Genomic DNA, 22986 nt, shown 5'->3' with positions numbered 1-22986 from the left:
CTGGAGACCCTGATCTGCCCCCCACCGCCACCGATCTCTCCGTCCTGACATGTCCCATGCTCCCCTCCGTCTTCCCGCATCCTCCTGTCTGCTCCCCCCGTGCTCCGATCCCCCCCATGCTCCGATCGCACCCCCCATACTTACCGAGCTCCGATGTCCCTCCCGGTGTCCTCGGTCTTCTCAATGGGCGCCGCCATCTTCCAAAAATGGCGGGCACATGTGTAGTGCGCCCGCCGAATCTGCCGGCCGGCAGATTCTTTCCAGGTACATTTTGATTGCTGTGATAGGATCTATCACAGCGATCAAAATAAAAAAAATAGTAAATAAACCCCCCCTTTATCACCCCCATAGGTAGGGACAATAATAAAATACAGAAATTATATTTATTTTTGTTTTTCCATTAGGGGTAGGGTTTGGGGTAGGGTTAGGGTTGCACTTAGGGTTAGGGTTGCACTTAGGGCTAGGGTTGCACTTAGGGCTAGGGTTGCACTTAGGGTTGCACTTAGAGATAGGGTTGCACTTAGGGTTGCACTTAGGGTTAGGGTTGCACTTAGGGCTAGGGTTGCACTTAGGGCTAGGGTTGCACTTAGGGTTGCACTTAGGGATAGGGTTGCACTTAGGGTTGCACTTAGGGTTAGGGTTGCACTTAGGGCTAGGGTTGCACTTAGGGCTAGGGTTGCACTTAGGGATAGGGTTGCACTTAGGGTTGCACTTAGGGATAGGGTTGCACTTAGGGTTGCACTTAGGGATAGGGTTGCACTTAGGGTTGCACTTAGGGTTAGGGTTGCACTTAGGGCTAGGGTTGCACTTAGGGCTAGGGTTGCACTTAGGGCTAGGGTTGCACTTAGGGATAGGGTTGCACTTAGGGATAGGGTTGCACTTAGGGTTGCACTTAGGGCTAGGGTTAGAATTAGGGTTAGGGTTGCAATTAGGGTTAGGGTTACAATTAGGGCTAGGGTTGGAATTAGGGTTAGAATTAGGCTATGTGCACACGGTGCTGATTTGGCTGCGGATCCGCAGCGGATTGGTCGCTGCGGATTCGTAGCAGTTTTCCATCACGTTTATAGTACCACGTAAACCTATGGAAAACCAAATCCGCTGTGCCCATGGTGCGGAAAATACAGCGTGGAAACGCTGCGTTGTATTTTCCGCAGCATGTCAATTCTTTGTGCGGATTCTGCAGCGTTTTACACCTGCTCCATAATAGGAATCCGCAGGTGAAATCCACACAAAAAACACTGGAAATCCGGGGTAAATCCGCAGGTAAAGCGCAGTGCGTTTTACCTGCAGATTTTTCAAAAACTGTGCGAAAAATCCGCACACAAATTCCAAACGTGGGCACATAGCCTTAGGATTAGGGTCGGAATTAGAGTTAGGGTTGGAATTAGGGTTAAGACTAGGGTTAGGGGTGTGTTGGGGTTAGGGTTGTGGTTAGGGTTGGGATTAGGGTTAGGGGTGTGTTGGGATTAGTGTTGGAGTTAGAATTGAGGGGTTTCCACTGTTAAGGCACATCAGGGGGTCTCCAAACGCAACATGGCGCCACCATTAATTCCAGCCAATCTTGAGTTGAAAAAATCAAATGGTTCCGAGTCCCGACTTGGGCCCAAACAGTGGTTTACCCCCACATATGGGGTACCAGCGTACTCAGGAGAAACTGGACAACAACTTTTGGGGTCCAAGTTCTCCGGTAACCCTTGGGAAAATAAAAAATTGTGGGCTAAAAAAATTATTTTTGAGAAAATAAATATTATTTTTTATTTTCATGGCTCTGCGTTATAAACTTCTGTGAAGCACCTGGGGGTTCAAAGTGCTCACCACACATCTAGATTAGTTCCTTGGGAGGTCTAGTTTCCAAAATGGGGTCACTTGTGGGGGAGCTCCAATGTTTAGGCACACAGGGGCTCTCCAAACGCGACATGGTGTCCGCTAATGATTGGAGCTAATTTTCCATGCAAAAAGCCAAATGGCGTGCCTTCCCTTCCGAGCCCTGCCGTGCGCCCAAACAGTGGTTTACCCCCACATATGGAGTATCAGCGTACTCAGGACAAACTGGACAACAACATTTGGGGTCCAATTTCTCCTGTTACCCTTGGGAAAATAAAAAATTCCGGGCTAAAAATCATTTTTGAGGAAAGAAAAATTATTTTTTATTTTCACGGCTCTGCGTTATAAACTTCTGTGAAGCACCTGGGGGTTTAAAGTGCTCATTATGCATCTAGATAAGTTCCTTGCGCGGTCTAGTTTCCAAAATGGGGTCACTTGTGGGGGAGCTCCAATGCTTAGGCACACAGGGGTGTTATGATCCTAGTGGCAAGGATCGCAGGTCAGATTAGCTAAGTAACTGAACAGACTACTAGCTCTGGGGAAGTGGTAACTAGATTGACCGCAACCTGATCCTATCCGCAAACAACTATAGGCAGCCGTGGAACGTTTACCTAAAAATCCTAGACGTCTCGTCACGGCCTGAGAAACTGACTATTCCTAGAGAGAAAGTAAGTCCTCACTTGCCTCAGTGGAAGACCCCAAAGATATAGAATAGCCCCCCACAAATATTAACGGTGAGTTAAGGGGAAAGCACAAACGCAGAGATGAAATCAGATTTAGCAAATGAGGCCCACTAATACTAGATAGCAGAAAATAGGAAGAGAACTGTGCGGTCAATGAAAAACCCTATTCAAAATATCCACGCAGAGATTGCTCGAGCCCCCGCACCAACTAACGGTGCAGGGGAAGCAACTCCGTACCCCAGAGCTTACCAGCAAAAAGAAATCACATGTTAGCAAGCTGGACTAGACTCATCATACACAGAAATCATATTGCAGGCAGATGAGCAAAAAATATTCAAACAGAACTTAGCTTATCCTGAAGAGGCAGAAAACGAGATAATCAGGAGTAATCAGAATAGCACTGAATACATTGACAGCCGGCAACAAGTGGAAATGAAGCAGGGCTAAATAGGAGCCTCCCTGGTGAATAACGAGGCAGCTGATCCAGCAGACCCGCAGGATAATAAACCAAACCACCAGGGGGAGCCAAAAAAACCAAAGTCACACAATACCATCTGTGACCACAAGAGGGAGCCTGAAAACGGAGTTCACAAGAGTACCCCCCCCCTTGAGGAGGGGTCACCGAACCCTCATCAAAACCCCCAGGGCGATCAGGGTGAGCCACATGGAAGGCACGAACCAAATCGGCCACATGAACATCAGAGGCGACAACCCAGGAATTATCCTCCTGACCATAGCCTTTCCACTTAACCAAATACTGAAGCCTCCGTCTAGAAATACGAGAATCCAAGATCTTCTCCACCACGTATTCCAATTCTCCCTCAACCAGCACAGGGGCAGGAGGCTCAACAGAAGGAACCACAGGCACCACATACCTCCGCAACAACGACCGATGGAACACATTATGAATAGCAAATGATGCCGGGAGGTCCAAACGAAATGACACAGGGTTAAGGACTTCCAAAATCTTATAAGGACCGATAAACCGAGGCTTAAACTGAGGAGAGGAGACCTTCTTAGGAACAAAGCGAGAAGACAACCACACCAAACCCCCAACGCGAAGTCGGGGACCCACACAGCGACGGCGGTTGGCAAAGCGCTGAGCCTTCTCTTGTGACAGCTTCAAATTGTCCACCACATGATTCCAAATCTGATGCAACCTATCCACCACAACATCCACTCCAGGACAGTCAGAAGACTCCACCTGACCCGAGGAAAAACGAGGATGAAACCCTGAATTACAAAAAAAAGGCGAAACCAAAGTAGCAGAACTAGCCCGATTATTAAGGGCAAACTCGGCCAATGGCAAAAAAGTCACCCAGTCGTCCTGATCAGCAGAAACAAAACATCTTAAAAGTCTGATTAGTGCGCTCGGTTTGGCCATTCGTCTGAGGATGGAAGGCCGACGAAAAAGACAAATTAATGCCAATCTTAGCACAAAAGGTCCGCCAAAATCTAGACACAAACTGGGATCCTCTGTCGGAAACAATATTTTCAGGGATCCCGTGCAAACGAACCACATTTTGAAAAAACAGAGGAACCAACTCGGAGGAGGAAGGCAACTTAGGCAAGGGCACCAAATGGACCATTTTAGAAAAACGATCACACAACACCCAAATGACCGACATTCTCTGAGAGACAGGGAGATCTGAAATAAAATCCATGGAAATGTGCGTCCAAGGCCTCTTCGGGACAGGCAAAGGCAACAACAAGCCACTGGCACAAGAACAGCAAGGCTTAGCCCGAGCACAAATTCCACAAGACTGCACAAAGGAACGCACATCCCGCGACAAGGAAGGCCACCAGAAGGACCTAGCCACCAAATCTCTGGTACCAAAAATCCCAGGATGGCCTGCCAACACCGAAGAATGAACCTCGGAAATAACTCTGCTGGTCCATCTATCCGGGACAAACAGTCTCTCCGGTGGACAACGGTCAGGTCTATCCGCCTGAAACTCCTGCAGCACTCGTCGCAAATCTGGGGAGATGGCAGACAAAATCACCCCTTCTCTGAGGATACCAGCTGGCTCTGAATCACCAGGAGAGTCAGGCACAAAACTCCTAGAAAGAGCATCAGCCTTCACATTCTTCAAACCAGGCAGGTATGAGACCACGAAATCAAAACGAGAGAAAAACAACGACCAACGAGCCTGTCTAGGATTCAGCCGCTTGGCCGACTCGAGATAAATCAAATTCTTGTGATCAGTCAAGACCACCACACGATGCTTAGCTCCCTCGAGCCAATGTCGCCACTCCTCAAATGCCCACTTCATAGCCAACAACTCCCGATTACCAACATCATAATTCCGCTCGGCAGGCGAAAACTTTCTTGAAAAGAAAGCACATGGCTTCATCACAGAGCCATCAGAGCTTCTCTGCGACAAAACAGCCCCCGCTCCAATCTCAGAAGCATCAACCTCGACCTGGAAAGGAAGGGAGACGTCTGGCTGACATAAGACCGGAGCCGAAGAAAACCGGCGCTTCAGCTCCCGAAAGGCCTCCACAGCCGCAGGAGACCAATTAGTAACATCAGAACCCTTCTTGGTCAAATCCGTCAATGGCTTAACAACAGCAGAAAAATTAGCGATGAAGCGACGGTAAAAATTAGCAAAACCCAAGAGCTTCTGAAGACTCTTAACAGATGTAGGCTGAGTCCAGTCATAAATAGCCTGAACCTTGACTGGGTCCATCTCAATAGCAGAAGGAGAAAAAATGAAACCCAAAAAAGAGACCTTCTGGACTCCAAAAAGACATTTTGAGCCCTTCACAAATAAAGCATTGGCACGCAGGACCTGAAACACCATCCTGACCTGCTTAACATGGGACTCCCAAACATCCGAAAAAACCAGAATATCATCCAGATACACAATCATAAATTTATCCAGATATTCGCGGAAAATGTCGCGCATAAAGGACTGAAAGACAGAAGGAGCGTTAGAAAGTCCAAAAGGCATCACCAAGTACTCAAAATGGCCTTCGGGCGTATTAAATGCAGTTTTCCATTCATCACCCTGCTTAATACGCACAAGGTTATACGCACCACGAAGATCTATCTTGGTGAACCAACTAGACCCCCTAATGCGAGCAAACCGATCAGATAACAATGGCAAAGGATACTGAAATTTGACCGTGATTTTGTTTAGAAGGCGATAATCAATACAAGGTCTCAAGGAACCATCCTTCTTAGCCACAAAAAAGAACCCCGCACCAAGAGGGGAGGAGGAGGGGCGAATAAGTCCTTTCTCCAAAGACTCCTTTATATAACTCCGCATAGCAGCATGCTCCGGCACTGACAAATTGAAAAGTCGCCCCTTAGGAAACTTACTACCAGGAATCAAATTTATAGCACAATCACAATCCCTATGAGGAGGTAGAGAACTGAGTTTGGGCTCATCAAATACATCCTGGTAATCTGACAAAAACGCAGGGACCTCAGAAGGAGTGGATGAAGCAATTGACACCACAGGAGCGTCGCCATGAATTCCCTGACAACCCCAACTTGACACAGACATTGCTTTCCAATCCAGGACTGGATTATGAGTCTGCAACCATGGCAGGCCCAACACGACAACATCATGCAAATTATGCAATACAAGAAAGCGAATCACCTCCTGATGAACAGGAGTCATGCACATGGTCACTTGTGTCCAGTACTGAGGTTTATTCGTAGCCAATGGTGTAGCATCAATTCCCCTTAGTGGAATAGGGAATTTTAAAGGCTCCAAAACAAAACCACAGCGCCTGGCAAATGACAAATCCATCAGACTCAGGGCAGCACCTGAATCCACAAAAGCCATAACCGGGTAAGATGACAGGGAACAAATCAGGGTAACAGACAAAATAAACCTAGGCTGTAAAGTACCGATGGTGACAGATTTATCAATCTTTTTTGTGCGCTTAGAGCATGCTGAGATAACATGAGCTGAGTCACCACAGTAAAAGCACAACCCATTTTGCCGTCTACAATTTTGCCGTTCACTTCTAGTCAGAATTCTATCACATTGCATAGACTCAGGTGTCTGTTCAGAAGACACCGCCAAATGGTGCGCAGGTTTGCGCTCCCGCAAACGCCGATCAATCTGAATGGCCAGAGTCATTGACTCATTCAGACCTGCAGGCGTAGGGAACCCCACCATGACATTCTTAATGGCTTCAGAAAGACCTTTTCTGAAATTTGCAGCCAGGGCACACTCATTCCATTGAGTAAGCACCGACCATTTCCGACATTTCTGGCAGTACACCTCTGCATCATCTTGCCCCTGAGAGAGGGCCAACAACGCTTTTTCAGCCTGGTTCTCAAGATTAGGTTCCTCATAGAGCAATCCAAGGGCCAGAAAAAACGCATCCACACTGAGCAATGCAGGATCCCCTGGCGCCAATGCGAAAGCCCAATCTTGAGGGTCGCCACGCAAGAAAGAAATAATAATCTTAACTTGCTGAACAGAATCCCCAGAGGAACGAGGTTTCAAAGAAAGAAACAATTTACAATTGTTCTTAAAATTCAGGAACCTAGATCTATCTCCAGAAAACAACTCCGGAATAGGTATTCTAGGCTCTGACATAGGACTGTGCACAACAAAATCCTGAATACTTTGTACCCTTGCAGCAAGATGATCTACACTGGAGGCTAAACTCTGGATATCCATATCAGCAGCTGAACTCAGAGCCACACCAAGATTAAGAGGAGGAGAGAAGCTAGACACACAGCAGCTAGACACACGGCAGCAAAAAAAAAAAAGATATCTCCAAGCTTCTTTTCTCCTGCTTCTGCCATGCAATTAACACATTATTGGCCGGCTGTACTGTTATGATCCTAGTGGCAAGGATCGCAGGTCAGACTAGCTAAGTAACTGAACAGACTACTAGCTCTGGGGAAGTGGTAACTAGATTGACCGCAACCTGATCCTATCCGCAAACAACTATAGGCAGCCGTGGAACGTTTACCTAAAAATCCTAGACGTCTCGTCACGGCCTGAGAAACTGACTATTCCTAGAGAGAAAGTAAGTCCTCACTTGCCTCAGTGGAAGACCCCAAAGATATAGAATAGCCCCCACAAATATTAACGGTGAGTTAAAGGGAAAGCACAAACGCAGAGATGAAATCAGATTTAGCAAATGAGGCCCGCTAATACTAGATAGCAGAAAATAGGAAGAGAACTGTGCGGTCAATGAAAAACCCTATTCAAAATATCCACGCAGAGATTGCTCGAGCCCCCGCACCAACTAACGGTGCGGGGGAAGCAACTCCGTACCCCAGAGCTTACCAGCAAAAAGAAATCACATGTTAGCAAGCTGGACTAGACTCATCATACACAGAAATCATATTGCAGGCAGATGAGCAAAAAATATTCAAACAGAACTTAGCTTATCCTGAAGAGGCAGAAAACGAGATAATCAGGAGTAATCAGAATAGCACTGAATACATTGACAGCCGGCAACAAGTGGAAATGAAGCAGGGCTAAATAGGAGCCTCCCTGGTGAATAACGAGGCAGCTGATCCAGCAGACCCGCAGGATAATAAACCAAACCACCAGGGGGAGCCAAAAAAAACAAAGTCACACAATACCATCTGTGACCACAAGAGGGAGCCTGAAAACGGAGTTCACAACACAGGGGCTCTCAAAACGCGACATGGTGTCCGCTAACGATTGGAGCTAATTTTCCATTCAAAAAGTCAAATGGCGCGCCTTCCCTTCCGAGCCTTGCCGTGCGCCCAAAGAGTGGTTTACCCCCACATTTATGAGTGTATCGGCGTACTCAGGAGAAATTGCCCAACAAATTTTCGGATCCATTTTATCCTGTTGCCCATGTGAAAATGAAAAAATTGAGGCAAAAATAATTTTTTTCTGAAAAAAAAGTACTTTTTCATTTTTACGGATCAATTTGTGAAGCACCTGGGGGTTTAAAGTGCTCACTATGCATCTAGATAAGTTCCTTGGGGCGTCTAGTTTCCAAAATGGGGTCACTTGTGGGGGAGCTCCAATGTTTAGGCACACGGGGGCTCTCCAAACGCGACATGGTGTCCGCTAAAGATTGGAGCCAATTTTTCATTCAAAAAGTCAAATGGCGCTCCTTCCCTTCCAAGCCCTGCCGTGCGCCCAAACAGTGGTTTACCCCCACATATGAGGTATCAGCGTACTCAGGACAAATTGGACAACAATGTTCGTGGTCCAGTTTCTCTTTTTACCCTTGGGAAAATAAAAAATTGTTGCTAAAAATCATTTTTGTGACTAAAAAGTTAAATGTTCATTTTTTCCTTCCATGTTGCTTCTGCTGCTGTGAAACACCTGAAGGGTTAATAAACTTCTTGAATGTGGTTTTGAGCACCTTGAGGGGTGCAGTTTTTAGAATGGTGTCACTTTTGGGTATTTTCAGCCATATAGACCCCTCAAACTGACTTCAAATGTGAGGTGGTCCCTAAAAAAAATGGTTTTGTAAATTTTGTTGTAAAAATGAGAAATCACTGGTCAAATTTTAACCCTTATAACTTCCTAGCAAAAAAAAATGTTGTTTCCAAAATTGTGCTGATGTAAAGTAGACATGTGGGAAATGTTATTTGTTAACTATTTTGTGTCACATAACTCTCTGGTTTAACAGAATAAAAATTCAAAATGTGAAAATTGCAAAATTTTCAAAATTTTTGCCAAATTTCAGTTTTTTTCACAAATAAACGCAGAAATTATCGACCTTAATTTACCACTAACATGAAGCCCAATATGTCACGAAAAAACAATCTCAGAACCGCTAAGATCCGTTGAAGCGTTCCTGAGTTATTACCTCATAAAGGGACACTGGTCAGAATTGCAAAAAATGGCCAGGTCATTAAGGTCCAAATAGGCTGGGTCATGAAGGGGTTAATGTCCTGGAGGAGGGAAGGAGGTTGTCACTCAGGATTTTATGGTACATAGCTCTATCCATTGATGCAGTGAAATAGTCCTGTGCCCTTAGCAGAGAAACACCCCCAAAACATGATGTTTCCACCTCCATGCTTGACAGTGGGGACGGTGTTCTTTGAGTCATAGGCAGCATTTCTCTTCAGGCAGCATTTCACTTCATCCAAACATGGCCAGTTGAGTTAATGCCAAAGACCTCAATTTTTGTCTTATCTGACCACAGCACCTCCCAATCACTCACAGAATCATCCAGCTGTTCATTGGCAAACTTCAGACAGGCCTGCACATATGCCTTCTTGAGTAGGGGGACCTTGTGGGCACTGCAGGATTTTAAACCTTTAAGGTGTAATAGGTTATCAATGGTTTTCTTGGTGACTGTGGTCCCAGCTGTCTTGACATCATTAACAAGTTCCCCGAGTAATTTTAGGCTGATCTCTAACCTTTATGATCAAGGATACCCCATGAGGTGAGATTTTGCATGGTGCCCCAGATCAATGTCGATTGACAGTCATTTTGTATTTCTTTCATTTTCTTACTATTGCACCAACAGTTGTCTCCTTCTCACCCAGCATCTTATGGTTTTGTAGCCCATTCCAGCTTTGTGCAGGTCTATGATCTTGTGCCTGACATCCTTATAAAGCTCTTTGGTCTTGCCCATGTTGTAGAGGGTAGAGTCAGACTGATTAATTGAGTCTATGGACAGGAGTCTTTTATAAAGGTGACTGTAAGACAGCTGTCTTTAATGCAAGTAATGAGTTGATTAGGAGCATCTAACTGGTCTGTAGGAGCCAGAACTCTTAGGGTATGTGCACACGTTGCAGTTTTTACTGCGGATCCGCAGTGTTTTTGACGCTGCGGATCCGCAGCAGTTTTCCATGTGGTGTACAGTACCATGTTAACCTATGGAAACTAAAAACCGCTGTGCACATGCTGCAGAGAAAAACGCACGGAAATGCAGCGGTTTATTTTCCGCAGCATGTCAATTCTTTGTGCGGATTCCGCAGCGGTTTTACACCTGCTCCATATTAAAGAAACTGCAGTAGAATCCGCACAAAAACCGCGGTAAATCCGCAGTAAAACTGCGATAAATCCACAGGAAAAATGCTGTGTTTTTGCCCTGCGGATTTATCAAAATCAGTGCGGAAAAATCCGCACACCAGTCTGCAGCGCGTGCACATAGCCTTAAAGGGAACGTGTCAGCTGAAAGGCAGTGGCCACATCTTATAGCCGCAAAATCTGCTGACAGGTTCCCTTTAATGGTTGGTAGGGGATCAAATACTTATTTCTCATTTCAAAATGCAAATACATTTATATAATTTATAAAGAGAAATATGAAGAAAAAGAAATAGTGGCACTCACCAAGCGATACGTTTTTAAAAGTCCTTTTATTCTCCCACTCAACGGGGTGAGGACATGCCTCTAGGGCGGCGGGTGTACACGAAGGTGCAAAGAGCAAACAGTGTTATGGACCTGGTGGTTAGGAGCACCCGGAATGACCTGATGAGTAAACTAGTAATCGGAACAAGCTCTGGGAAAGTGGGAACTCTGCTGACCGCAAACCCTACTCCTATCACACAAACTAGAAATAGCCGTGGAGCGTACCTAACTCTCCCTAGACGCCTCTTCACAGCCTAAGAGCTAACTACCCCTAAAGATAGAAATAGAAGCCTAACCTTGCCTCAGAGAAATTCCCCAAAGGTAAAGGCAGCCCCCCACATATATTGACTGTGAGTTAAGAGGAAGTCACAAACACAGGAATAAAACAGGTTTTAGCAAAGGAGGCCAGACTTCACTAAAATAGTCAGAGGATAGAAAAGGGAACTATGCGGTCAGCACAAAAGACTACAAAAAACCACGCAGAGTAAGCAAAAAGACTCCCCACACCGACTCACGGTGTGGAGGTGTCACTCTGCACCCCAGAGCTTCCAGCTAGCAAGGAAATATCATGATAGCAAGCTGGACTAGAAATTAGCAGCACTAAGAAATATATTCAGGAAGCAGTAACAACAAATGAACTAGCAAAGACTTAGCTTCTGCTGGAGTAGACAGGTCTTCAGAGAAGTCCAAGAGAGATCTGAACCAATACTGAAACATTGACAGCTGGCATCAAGTAACGATCTGAGTGGAGTTAAATAGGGAAGCCAGCAAGCAATAAACGAGAGCAGCTGACAAAGCCAACCTCAGTGACCAGCAGTTCTGCTCAATGCCACCAGAGGGAGTCCAAGAGCAGAACTAACCAAAGTACCATTCATGACCACAGGAGGGAGTCCGAGAACGGAATTCACAACAGTACCCCCCCCTTGAGGAGGGGTCACCGAACCCTCACCAGGGCCCCCAGGCCGATCAGGACGAGCCAATTGAAAGGCACGAACTAAATCGGCAGCGTGGACATCGGAGGCAACAACCCAGGAATTATCCTCCTGACCATAGCCCTTCCACTTAACCAGGTACTGAAGCTTCCGTCTCGAAATACGAGAATCCAAAATTTTTTCCACCACATACTCCAACTCCCCCTCAACCAACACCGGAGCAGGAGGATCAACGGAGGGAACCATAGGCACCATGTACCTCCGCAACAACGACCTATGGAACACATTATGGATGGCAAAAGAAGCTGGAAGGACCAAACGAAATGACACAGGGTTGAGAATTTCAGAAATCTTATAAGGACCAATGAAACGAGGCTTAAACTTAGGAGAAGAAACCTTCATAGGAACATAACGAGAAGACAACCAAACCAAATCCCCAACACGAAGTCGAGGACCAACACAACGACGGCGGTTAGCAAAACGTTGAGCCTTCTCCTGGGACAATGTCAGATTGTCCACTACGTGAGTCCAAATTTGCTGCAACCTGTCCACCACAGAATCCACACCAGGACAGTCAGAAGTCTCAACCTGCCCTGAAGAAAAACGAGGATGAAAACCAGAATTGCAGAAAAAAGGCGAAACCAAAGTAGCTGAACTAGCCCGATTATTAAGGGCGAACTCAGCCAATGGCAAGAAGGTCACCCAATCATCCTGATCAGCAGAAACAAAGCATCTCAGATAGGTTTCCAAAGTCTGGTTGGTTCGTTCGGTTTGGCCATTTGTTTGAGGATGGAAAGCCGAAGAAAAAGACAAATCAATGCCCATCTTAGCACAAAAGGACCGCCAAAACCTAGAGACAAACTGGGAACCTCTGTCTGACACAATGTTCTCCGGAATGCCATGCAAACGAACCACATGTTGAAAAAACAATGGCACCAAATCAGAGGAGGAAGGTAATTTAGGCAAGGGTACCAAATGGACCATCTTAGAAAAGCGATCACAAACCACCCAGATGACAGACATCCTTTGAGAGACAGGAAGATCTGAAATAAAATCCATGGAAACATGCGTCCAAGGCCTTTTCGGGACTGACAAGGGCAAAAGCAACCCACTGGCACGAGAACAGCAGGGCTTAGCCCGAGCACAAGTCCCACAGGACTGCACAAAAGAACGCACATCCCGTGACAAGGAAGGCCACCAAAAGGACCTAGCCACCAAATCTCTGGACCCAAAAATCCCAGGATGACCAGCCAACACTGAGCAATGAACCTCAGAAATATCTCTGCTAGTCCATCTATCAGGTACAAACAGTTTCTCCGCTGGACAACGGTCAGGTCTATCAGCCTGAAACTCCTGCAGCACCCGCTGCAAATCAGGGGAGATGGCAGACAGAATTACCCCCTCTTTGAGAATACCAGCCGGCTCAGGGACTCCCGGAGAATCAGGCACAAAACTCCTAGAAAGGGCATCCGCCTTCACATTCTTAGAACCTGGAAGGTATGAGACCACAAAATCGAAACGGGAGAAAAACAGCGACCATCGAGCCTGTCTAGGATTCAACCGCTTGGCAGACTCGAGATAAGTCAGATTTTTGTGATCCGTCAAGACCACCACGCGGTGCTTGGCTCCCTCAAGCCAATGTCGCCACTCCTCGAATGCCCACTTCATAGCCAGCAGCTCCCGATTGCCAACATCATAATTACGCTCAGCAGGCGAAAACTTTCTAGAAAAGAAGGCACATGGCTTCATCACAGAGCCATCAGAACTTCTTTGAGACAAAACAGCCCCTGCTCCAATCTCAGAAGCATCAACCTCGACCTGAAAAGGGAGCTAAACATCTGGCTGATGCAACACAGGGGCCGAAGAAAAACGGCGTTTCAGCTCCTGAAAAGCCTCAACGGCCGCAGAGGACCAATTCACCCCATCAGCACCTTTCTTTGTCAAATCAGTCAAAGGTTTAACCACACTAGAAAAATTAGCGATGAAGCGACGGTAAAAATTAGCAAAGCCCAGGAATTTCTGGAGGCTCTTCACAGATGTAGGTTGAGTCCAATCATAAATGGCCTGAACTTTAACAGGGTCCATCTCGATAGTAGAAGGGGAAAAAATGAAGCCCAAAAAGGAAACCTTCTGAACTCCGAAGAGACATTTAGACCCCTTCACAAACAAGGAATTAGCACGAAGGACCTGGAATACCATTCTGACCTGTTTCACATGGGACTCCCAATCATCCGAAAAGACCAAAATATCATCCAAATATACAATCATGAATCTATCCAGATACTTTCGGAAGATGTCATGCATAAAGGACTGAAACACAGATGGAGCATTTGAAAGCCCGAATGGCATTACCAGGTACTCAAAATGGCCCTCGGGCGTATTAAATGCTGTTTTCCATTCATCGCCCTGTTTAATACGCACAAGGTTATACGCCCCTCGAAGATCTATCTTGGTGAACCAACTAGCCCCCTTAATCCGAGCAAACAAATCAGACAGCAGAGGCAAAGGGTACTGAAATTTCACCGTGATTTTATTGAGAAGGCGGTAATCTATACAGGGTCTCAGAGAACCATCCTTCTTGGCCACAAAAAAGAACCCTGCTCCCAACGGTGATGAAGACGGGCGAATATGCCCTTTCTCCAAGGACTCCTTTATATAACTCCGCATAGCGGCGTGCTCTGGCACAGATAAATTGAAAAGTCGGCCCTTAGGAAACTTACTACCAGGAATCAAATTTATAGCACAATCACAATCCCTATGAGGGGGTAGGACACTGGATTTGGGCTCATCAAATACATCCTGGTAATCCGACAGAAACTCAGGGACTTCAGAAGGAGTGGAAGCAGAAATTGACACCAATGGAACATCGCCATGTACCCCTTGATAACCCCAACTAGACACAGACATTGATTTCCAATCCAATACTGGATTATGAACCTGTAGCCATGGCAAACCCAACACGACCACATCATGCAAATTATGCAACACCAAAAAGCGAATATCTTCCTGATGTGCAGGAGCCATGCACATGGTCAACTGAGTCCAGTACTGAGGTTTATTCTTGGCCAATGGCATGGCATCAATTCCCTTTAATGGAATAGGATACTGCAAAGTCTCCAAGAAAAAACCACAGCGCCTGGCAAACTCCAAGTCCATCAAATTCAGGGCAGCGCCTGAATCCACAAATGCCATAACTGAGTAGGATGACAAAGAGCAAATCAGAGTAACAGACAAAAGAAATTTAGGCTGTACAGTACCAATGGTGACAGACCTAGCAAACCGCTTAGTGCGCTTAGGACAATCAGAGATAGCATGAGTGGGGTCACCACAGTAAAAACACAGCCTATTCTGATGTCTGTGTTCTTGCCGTTCAGTTCTGGTCAAAGTTCTATCACATTGCATTGCATAAGCTCAGGCCTCTGCTCAGAGGACACCGCCAAATGGTGCACAATTTTGCGCTCACGCAAACGCTGATCAATTTGGATGGCCAAGGACATTGATTCATTCAGACCAGCAGGCGTGGGGAATCCCACCATAACATCCTTAAGGGCTTCAGAAAGACCCTTTCTAAAAATTGCTGCCAGGGCACACTCATTCCATTGAGTAAGCACAGACCATTTTCTAAACTTCTGACAATATATCTCCGCTTCATCCTGACCCTGACACAAAGCTAGCAAGATTTTCTCTGCCTGATCCACTGAATTCGGTTCGTCATAAAGCAATCCAAGCGCCAGAAAAAACGCATCTACATTAAGCAATGCAGGATCTCCTGGCGCAAGGGAGAATGCCCAGTCTTGAGGGTCGCCACGCAACAAAGAAATAATAATTTTTACTTGCTGAATGGGGTCACCAGAGGAGTGGGGTCTCAAAGCAAGAAACAGTTTACAATTATTTTTGAAATTCAGAAACTTAGATCTATCCCCAGAAAACAAATCAGGAATTGGAATTCTAGGCTCTAACATTGGATTCTGAACTACATAATCTTGAATGCTTTGTACTCTTGCAGTGAGATGATCCACACAAGAGGACAGACCTTGAATATCCATATCTACACCTGAGTCCTGAACCACCCAGAGATAAAGGGGAAAAGAGAGACAAAACACACTGCAAAGAAAAAAAAATGGGTTCAGAACTTCTCTTATCTCTCTTTTGAGATGCATTAACACTTTGTGGGCCAGCTGTACTGTTATGGACCTGGTGTTTAGGAGCACCCGGAATGACCTGATGAGTAAACTAGTAATCGGAACAAGCTCTGGGAAAGTGGGAACTCTGCTGACCGCAAACCCTACTCCTATCACACAAACTAGAAATAGCCGTGGAGCGTACCTAACTCTCCCTAGACGCCTCTTCACAGCCTAAGAGCTAACTACCCCTAAAGATAGAAATAGAAGCCTAACCTTGCCTCAGAGAAATTCCCCAAAGGTAAAGGCAGCCCCCCACATATATTGACTGTGAGTTAAGAGGAAGTCACAAACACAGGAATGAAACAGGTTTTAGCAAAGGAGGCCAGACTTCACTAAAATATTCAGAGGATAGAAAAGGGAACTATGCGGTCAGCACAAAAGACTACAAAAAACCACGCAGAGTAAGCAAAAAGACTCCCCACACCGACTCACGGTGTGGAGGTGTCACTCTGCACCCCAGAGCTTCCAGCTAGCAAGGAAATATCATGATAGCAAGCTGGACTAGAAATTAGCAGTACTAAGAAATATATTCAGGAAGCAGTAACAACAAATGAACTAGCAAAGACTTAGCTTCTGCTGGAGTAGAGAGAAGTCCAAGAGAGATCTGAACCAATACTGAAACATTGACAGCTGGCATCAAGTAACGATCTGAGTGGAGTTAAATAGGGAAGCCAGCAAGCAATAAACGAGAGCAGCTGACAAAGCCAACCTCAGTGACCAGCAGTTCCGCTCAAAGCCACCAGAGGGAGTCCAAGAGCAGAACTAACCAAAGTACCATTCATGACCACAGGAGGGAGTCCGAGAACGGAATTCACAACAAAACAGGACAACAGCCGTTTCACGCAGACTGTGCTTCAACGGGTCCAGGACACCTGACCCGTTGAAGCGCAGTCTGCGCGAAATGGCCGTCGTCCTGTTTGCTCCTTGCACCTTTGTGTACACCCGCCGCCCTAGAGGCACGTCCTCACCCCGTTGAGTGGGAGAATAAAAGGACTTTTAAACGTATCACTTGGTGAGTGCCACTATTTTGCTTCATATTTCTCATTATGGATTACTTTTTGGTTGAGCACTGAAGTGCGAGTTGAAACCACCACCGCTTCCTGGTCACACAAGATATTGGCTTGTGCAGCATTTTGCCTTACTATCCATCGAATATCGCCTTACCTAGTGCCGTTCTATTTTTTCTTTTTTGTGGACTATTTATATAATTTATACAATGTGATGTTCTGGATTTTATTTTTGATATTCTATCTCTCAATGTTAAAATTAACCTACCCTTAAAATTATAGACTCTTCATGTCTTTGTCAGAGGGCAAACTTACAAAATCAGCAAGGTATCAGATGCTTACTTCCCCCCACTGTATAGTACAAGCAAAGAGACGATTGCAGATTTATCTTCTCTACAAGTTTTCAAAGTAGAAAGTAACAACTAAGGTAAAATATAACTTTTATTAAACTAAAACAATAAAAAGGTTAATAACCTATTAGAAAGTGGTAGAGTGCAAAAATGTTTATTGTGCAATAAATGGACACAACCATTAATAGTATATGAGTTTGGTTTCTCAGATACATTAATTAAGGTGTTTGCATTGGGCATCCTGCTGGAAAAAAAACAACCTAATGTCACTTTAGACATGCGCAGGTTAAGGTCATATCCCTGCAGGTTCAGACTAAAAATGCAATGAAAAAGTAAGCAACATCAAATAACTGCAGTCTTCATTATACTGGAAACCATAATAACACCAAACATGGGGCATCCAGACCAATAGTCTAACTGGTATCCCCTCACAAAAGTACAGCAAACTGCATATAATCAACCAATAATGACCCATATTTCCTGCAGTCAAATTAGTAGAAAAGGAACATTATCACCGGGAGAGGTAGGGTTCACATCACCACATTGTTACTCTATTAGTATACGGTGGGAGTCCCAGCCATATTCTTCCGCCGTGTTTCCTCACCTTAGACTCATCAGAGGAGCTGCACCGAAGGCATGTGTGAACAGGGCTGCTGGAAGAGCTGTATATGGTTGTTACCATTTAAATGCGCCCCTTCAGAGGAAGTGTGTCATCATCTTGCGGTGAATCAAAAGCACAGCCGGGATTGAGCAATTACTTCCGGTTGCTGGAACGCATATCATCAGTGCTGACACGCCAGTGTCACTTCTGGTATACGTGCCCACAGCTATAATCAGGGCCGTATTTAGAGTTTCTGCTGCCCTAGGCACGTTTCGTGCTGCCTCCCCCACTGGTGAGTATGACTCAGGCTACGTTCACATTAGCGTTGTGTGGCGCAGCATCGGGCGCAGCCACGGCGACATATGCGTCATGCGCCCCTATATTTAACATGGGGGGTGCATGGACATGCGTTGTCTTGCGTTTTGTGACGCATGCGTCATTTTGGTGCAACTGTCAGGGCGCAGAGGACGCTGCATGATGCAGTTTTTTCTGCGCCAAAAATCATGCAAAAAATAAACGCATGCGTCACAAAACGCTGCGTTGTGCATGTGTTACGCATGCATTGTGCGTTGCGTCGCCGACGCTGTGCCGCACGACGCAAATGTGAACGTAGCCTAATGCAGACACTGTCGGCAGTGACTTGGGCTACTTTCACATCAGCGATTTTTACCATTTGTGGCAGATCCGGCAGTTTTTCTGCATCTGCCACGTAACGCATCACTTACTGCAACACTGCGTTCGGTCTCTCATTCCCTGTGGGACTTGCGGACATGTGCTGCACTTGCAGTTTTGCCGTGATCCGGTAAATGCGGTACTTGCAGCAACAGAAAAAAAACGCTGCTAGCAGTGTTTTTTTGTCTCATCGTAAGTGTAAAACCGCAAGTGCTGCACATGTTCGCAAGTCCCATAGGGAATCAGTAAGGGGTCCAAATCTATGTATATGCCCATGTAGCTCTTTCAAAGACCATTCCAGCAATATTTTTACATGCTCAGTCCACTCATCTGAAATCGGTTTGCATACATATGCAAATGAGGGAGTAGATCTGTTACTCCAGCTCTATACCCCCTCAGTGCTGTATTATGTAGTATATAACACAGCCACGTAGTATATAGAAACCACGTAGTATATAGCACAGCCCACGCATTATATAACACAGCCCACATAATATATAGCACAGCCCACGCAGTATATAACACAGCCCACGCAGTATATAGCACAGCCCACGCAGTATATAGCACAGCCCATGCAGTATATATCACTGCCCACGTAGTATATAACACTGCCCACGTAGTATATAACACAGCCCACGCAGTATATAACACAGCCCACGCAGTATATAACACAGCCCACGTAGTATATAACACAGCCAGGCAGTATATAACACAGCCCACGTAGTATATAACACAGCCCACGCAGTATTTAACACAGCCCACGTAGTATATAACACAGCCAGGCAGTATATAACACTGCCCACGTAGTATATAACACAGCCCACGCAGTATATAACACAGCCCACGTAGTATATAACACAGCCCACGTAGTATATAACACAGCCAGGCAGTATTTAACACAGCCCACGTAGAATATAACACAGCCCACGTAATATATAGCAGTATGGGCACCATATCCCTGTTAAAAAAAAGAATTAAAATAAAAAATAGTTATATACTCACCCTCCGGCGTCCACCGAAGCTGTCCCGATGCGCGTGATGCTGCCGCCAGCTTCCGTGCATCACTGGGAACGGAAGCTGGCGGCAGCATCGCACGTATCAGTGGACGGCGGAAGGTGAGAATAGCACAATTTTTAATTTTTTTAATTATTTTTAACATTATATCTTTTTACTATTGATGCTGCATAGGCAGCATCAATAGTAAAAAGTTGGTCCAGGATGGGGCGACACACTGGCACTGACAGCTCCGCACACACATACAGCTCCACACACACACATACATACAGCTCCACACACATACAGCGCCACACACACACACACATACAGTTCCACAAGCATACAGCTCCACACACACAGCTCTGCACAAACACACATACAGCTCTGCACACACATACAGCACAGCAGACACACACATGCATACAGCTCCACACACACACACATACAGCTCCGCACACAAACACACACAGCTCTGCACACAAACACACAGCTCCACACACAAACACACAGCTCCGCACACAAACACACATACAGCTCCGCTGCCCGCACACACACATACAGCCCCACACACATACAGCACCGCACAGACACATACATACAGCTCCGCTGCCTGCGCACACACACACATACAGCTCCGCTGCCCGCACACACACACATACAGACCCACACACATACAGCTCCGCACATACACACATACAGCACCGCACAGACACACACATACATACAGCTCTGCGCACACAGAGCTCCGCACACACACACACACACACAGCTCCGCTGCCCGCACACACACAAACACATACAGCCCCACACAGATATAGCTCCGCACACACAAACACATACAGCACCACACAGACACACACATACAGCTCCGCTCCGCACACACAGAGGTCCGCACACACACAGACGCACACACACATACATACAACTCAGCACGCACACACACATACAGCTCCGCTGCCCGTGCACACATGCCCATACAGCTCCGCTGCCCGCACACACGCACATACAGCACCACACAGACACACACATACAGCTCCGCTCCGCACACACAGAGGTCCGCACACAGACACATACCTACAACTCCACGCACACACACATACAGCTCCGCTGCTAGCACACACGCACATACAGCCCCACACACATACAGCTTTGCACGCTCAGACACACACACACACACACAGCTCTGCACACCAGCAGTGGCAAGGTTTGCTCCCAGGACCCAGATAGAGTGTGTGGGGGTGTATTATACCCCACCCCCACCACTCACTCTCTGGGTCCGTCTGCCGGAAGCAAAGATCAAACAGACATTAAACATTCAAGGGCTGCTGTGTTTGCACGGCTCCTCCAGCCTCAGGCACTACAGGCAGAGATGAGGCTGGGGAATGTGAGGGAAGGGGTGAGGACTGTGAGGTGAGTCACAGACAGCCGTGCAGCAGGCAGCGCGCGGGCAGGAGCAAGGAGGCTGATCACTGCAGAGACAGTACACTACTTACTGTGTATGTACTGCTCTACTGCGATTCCTCCAGGCAGGCAATGTGAGTCCAGGACAGGACCCAGGGTCGGGACACAAGGCGCCGCCCCTCCACCTCAGCAGTCAGTCACATTCCGGCCAGGCACCAGTTAGGCTGTGAGCAGGGGGTCACTGTGTCTTAGCAGGGGGAGTAGGGAGAGTCGGCACCAGCACCACGTGTTCTGGCTGCCGCTCTGCCGCCCCCTGTCTTCAGGAAGGGACGCGTCGCACAGGACTGGTATAAAAAAAAAAAAAAAGAGAGAAAAAAAAAAAACTTGCTCAGGTGCCGCCCCCTCGCCTGTCCCCGCCCTAGGCACGTGCCCTAAAGTGCCTAGTGGCAAATACGGCCCTGGCTATAATGAAGCTACAATGATTCCTTTGACCTCATGATTCTCATTTGGTCTGACACGCACTGTGAGCTGTGAGGTCTTATATAGACAGATGTGTGCCTTTCCAAATCAAGTCCTGTCAGTTTAATTAAACACAGCTGGACTCCAATGAAGGAGTAGAGCTATCTACATGGACAGCATGTGACTTAAATATGAGTGTCTGAGCAAAGGGTCTGAATACTTATGACCATGTGATATTTCATTTTTCCTTCTTTAATTAATTTGCAAAAATATCTACATTTCTGTTTTTTTTTCAGTCAAGATGGAGTGAAGAGTGTACATTAATGTGAAAAAAATGAACTTTTTTTAATTTACCAAATGGCTGCAATGAAATAGAGTGAAAAATTTAAAGGCATGTCCAGATTCTCAAACAGAACCTCAGACATTAAAAACGCTGTCTCGCACTCATCACCCTCCTGGATGCATATCAGATGATAAGCCCCTCTAAGATCAAGTTTAGAAAACCATTTAGCCTCAGAAAGATGATCATATACTGTACAGTGGGGAAAAAAGTAGTCAGCTACCAATTGTGCAAGTTCTCCCACTTAAAAAGATGAGAGAGGCCTGTAATTGACATCATAGGTAGACCACAACTATGAGAGTCAAAATGAGAAAACAAATCCAGAAAATCACCTTGTCTGATTTGGCAAGATTTATTTTGCAAATTATGGTGGAAAATAAGTATTTGGTCACCTAAAAACATGCAAGATTTCTGGCTCTCACAGACCTGTAGACTCCAAGACTCTCACACAGACTCCCCTCATTACCTGTAGCAATGGCACCTGTTTGAACTTGTTATCAGTATAAAAGACATCTGTCCACAACCTCAGTCACACTCCAAACTTCACTAAGGTGAAGACCAAAGATCCGTCGAAGGACACAAGAAACAAAATTGTAGCCCTGCACCAGGCTGGGAAGACTGAATCTGCAATAGTCAAGCAGCTTGGTGTGATGAAATAAACTGTGGGAGCAATAATAAGAAAATGCAAGACATACAAGACCACTGATAATCTCCCTCAATCTGGGGCTCCACGCAAGATCTCACACCGTGGGGTCAAAATGATCATAAGAACAGTGAACAAAAATCCCAGAACCACACGGGGGGACCTAGTGAATTACCTGCATAGAGCTGGGTCCAGCGTAACAAAGGCTACCATCAGTAACACACTACGCCACCATGGACTCAGATCCTGCAGTGCCAGACGTGTCCCCCTGCTTAAGCCAGTACTTGTCTGGGACCTTCTGAAGTTTGCTAGAGAGCATTTGGATTATCCAGAAGAGTATTGGGAGAATCACATATGGTCTGATGAAATCAAAGTAGAACTGTTTGGTAGAAACAAAACTTGTCATGTTTGGAGGAGGCAGAATGCTGAGTTGCATCCAAAGAACACCATACCTACTGTGAAGCATGGGGATGGCAATATCATGCTTTGGGGCTGTTTCTCTGCAAAGGGACCAGGACAACTGATCCATGTACATGAAAGAATGAATGGGGCCATGGATCGTGAGATTTTGAGTGCAAACCTCCTTCCACCAGCAAGGGCATTGAAGAAGAAACATGGATGGGT

The sequence above is a fragment of the Ranitomeya variabilis genome, chromosome 3, assembly GCF_051348905.1.
Source record: "Ranitomeya variabilis isolate aRanVar5 chromosome 3, aRanVar5.hap1, whole genome shotgun sequence".
Taxonomy (NCBI): domain Eukaryota; kingdom Metazoa; phylum Chordata; class Amphibia; order Anura; family Dendrobatidae; genus Ranitomeya; species Ranitomeya variabilis.
Note: the sequence above shows the minus strand (reverse complement) of the source record.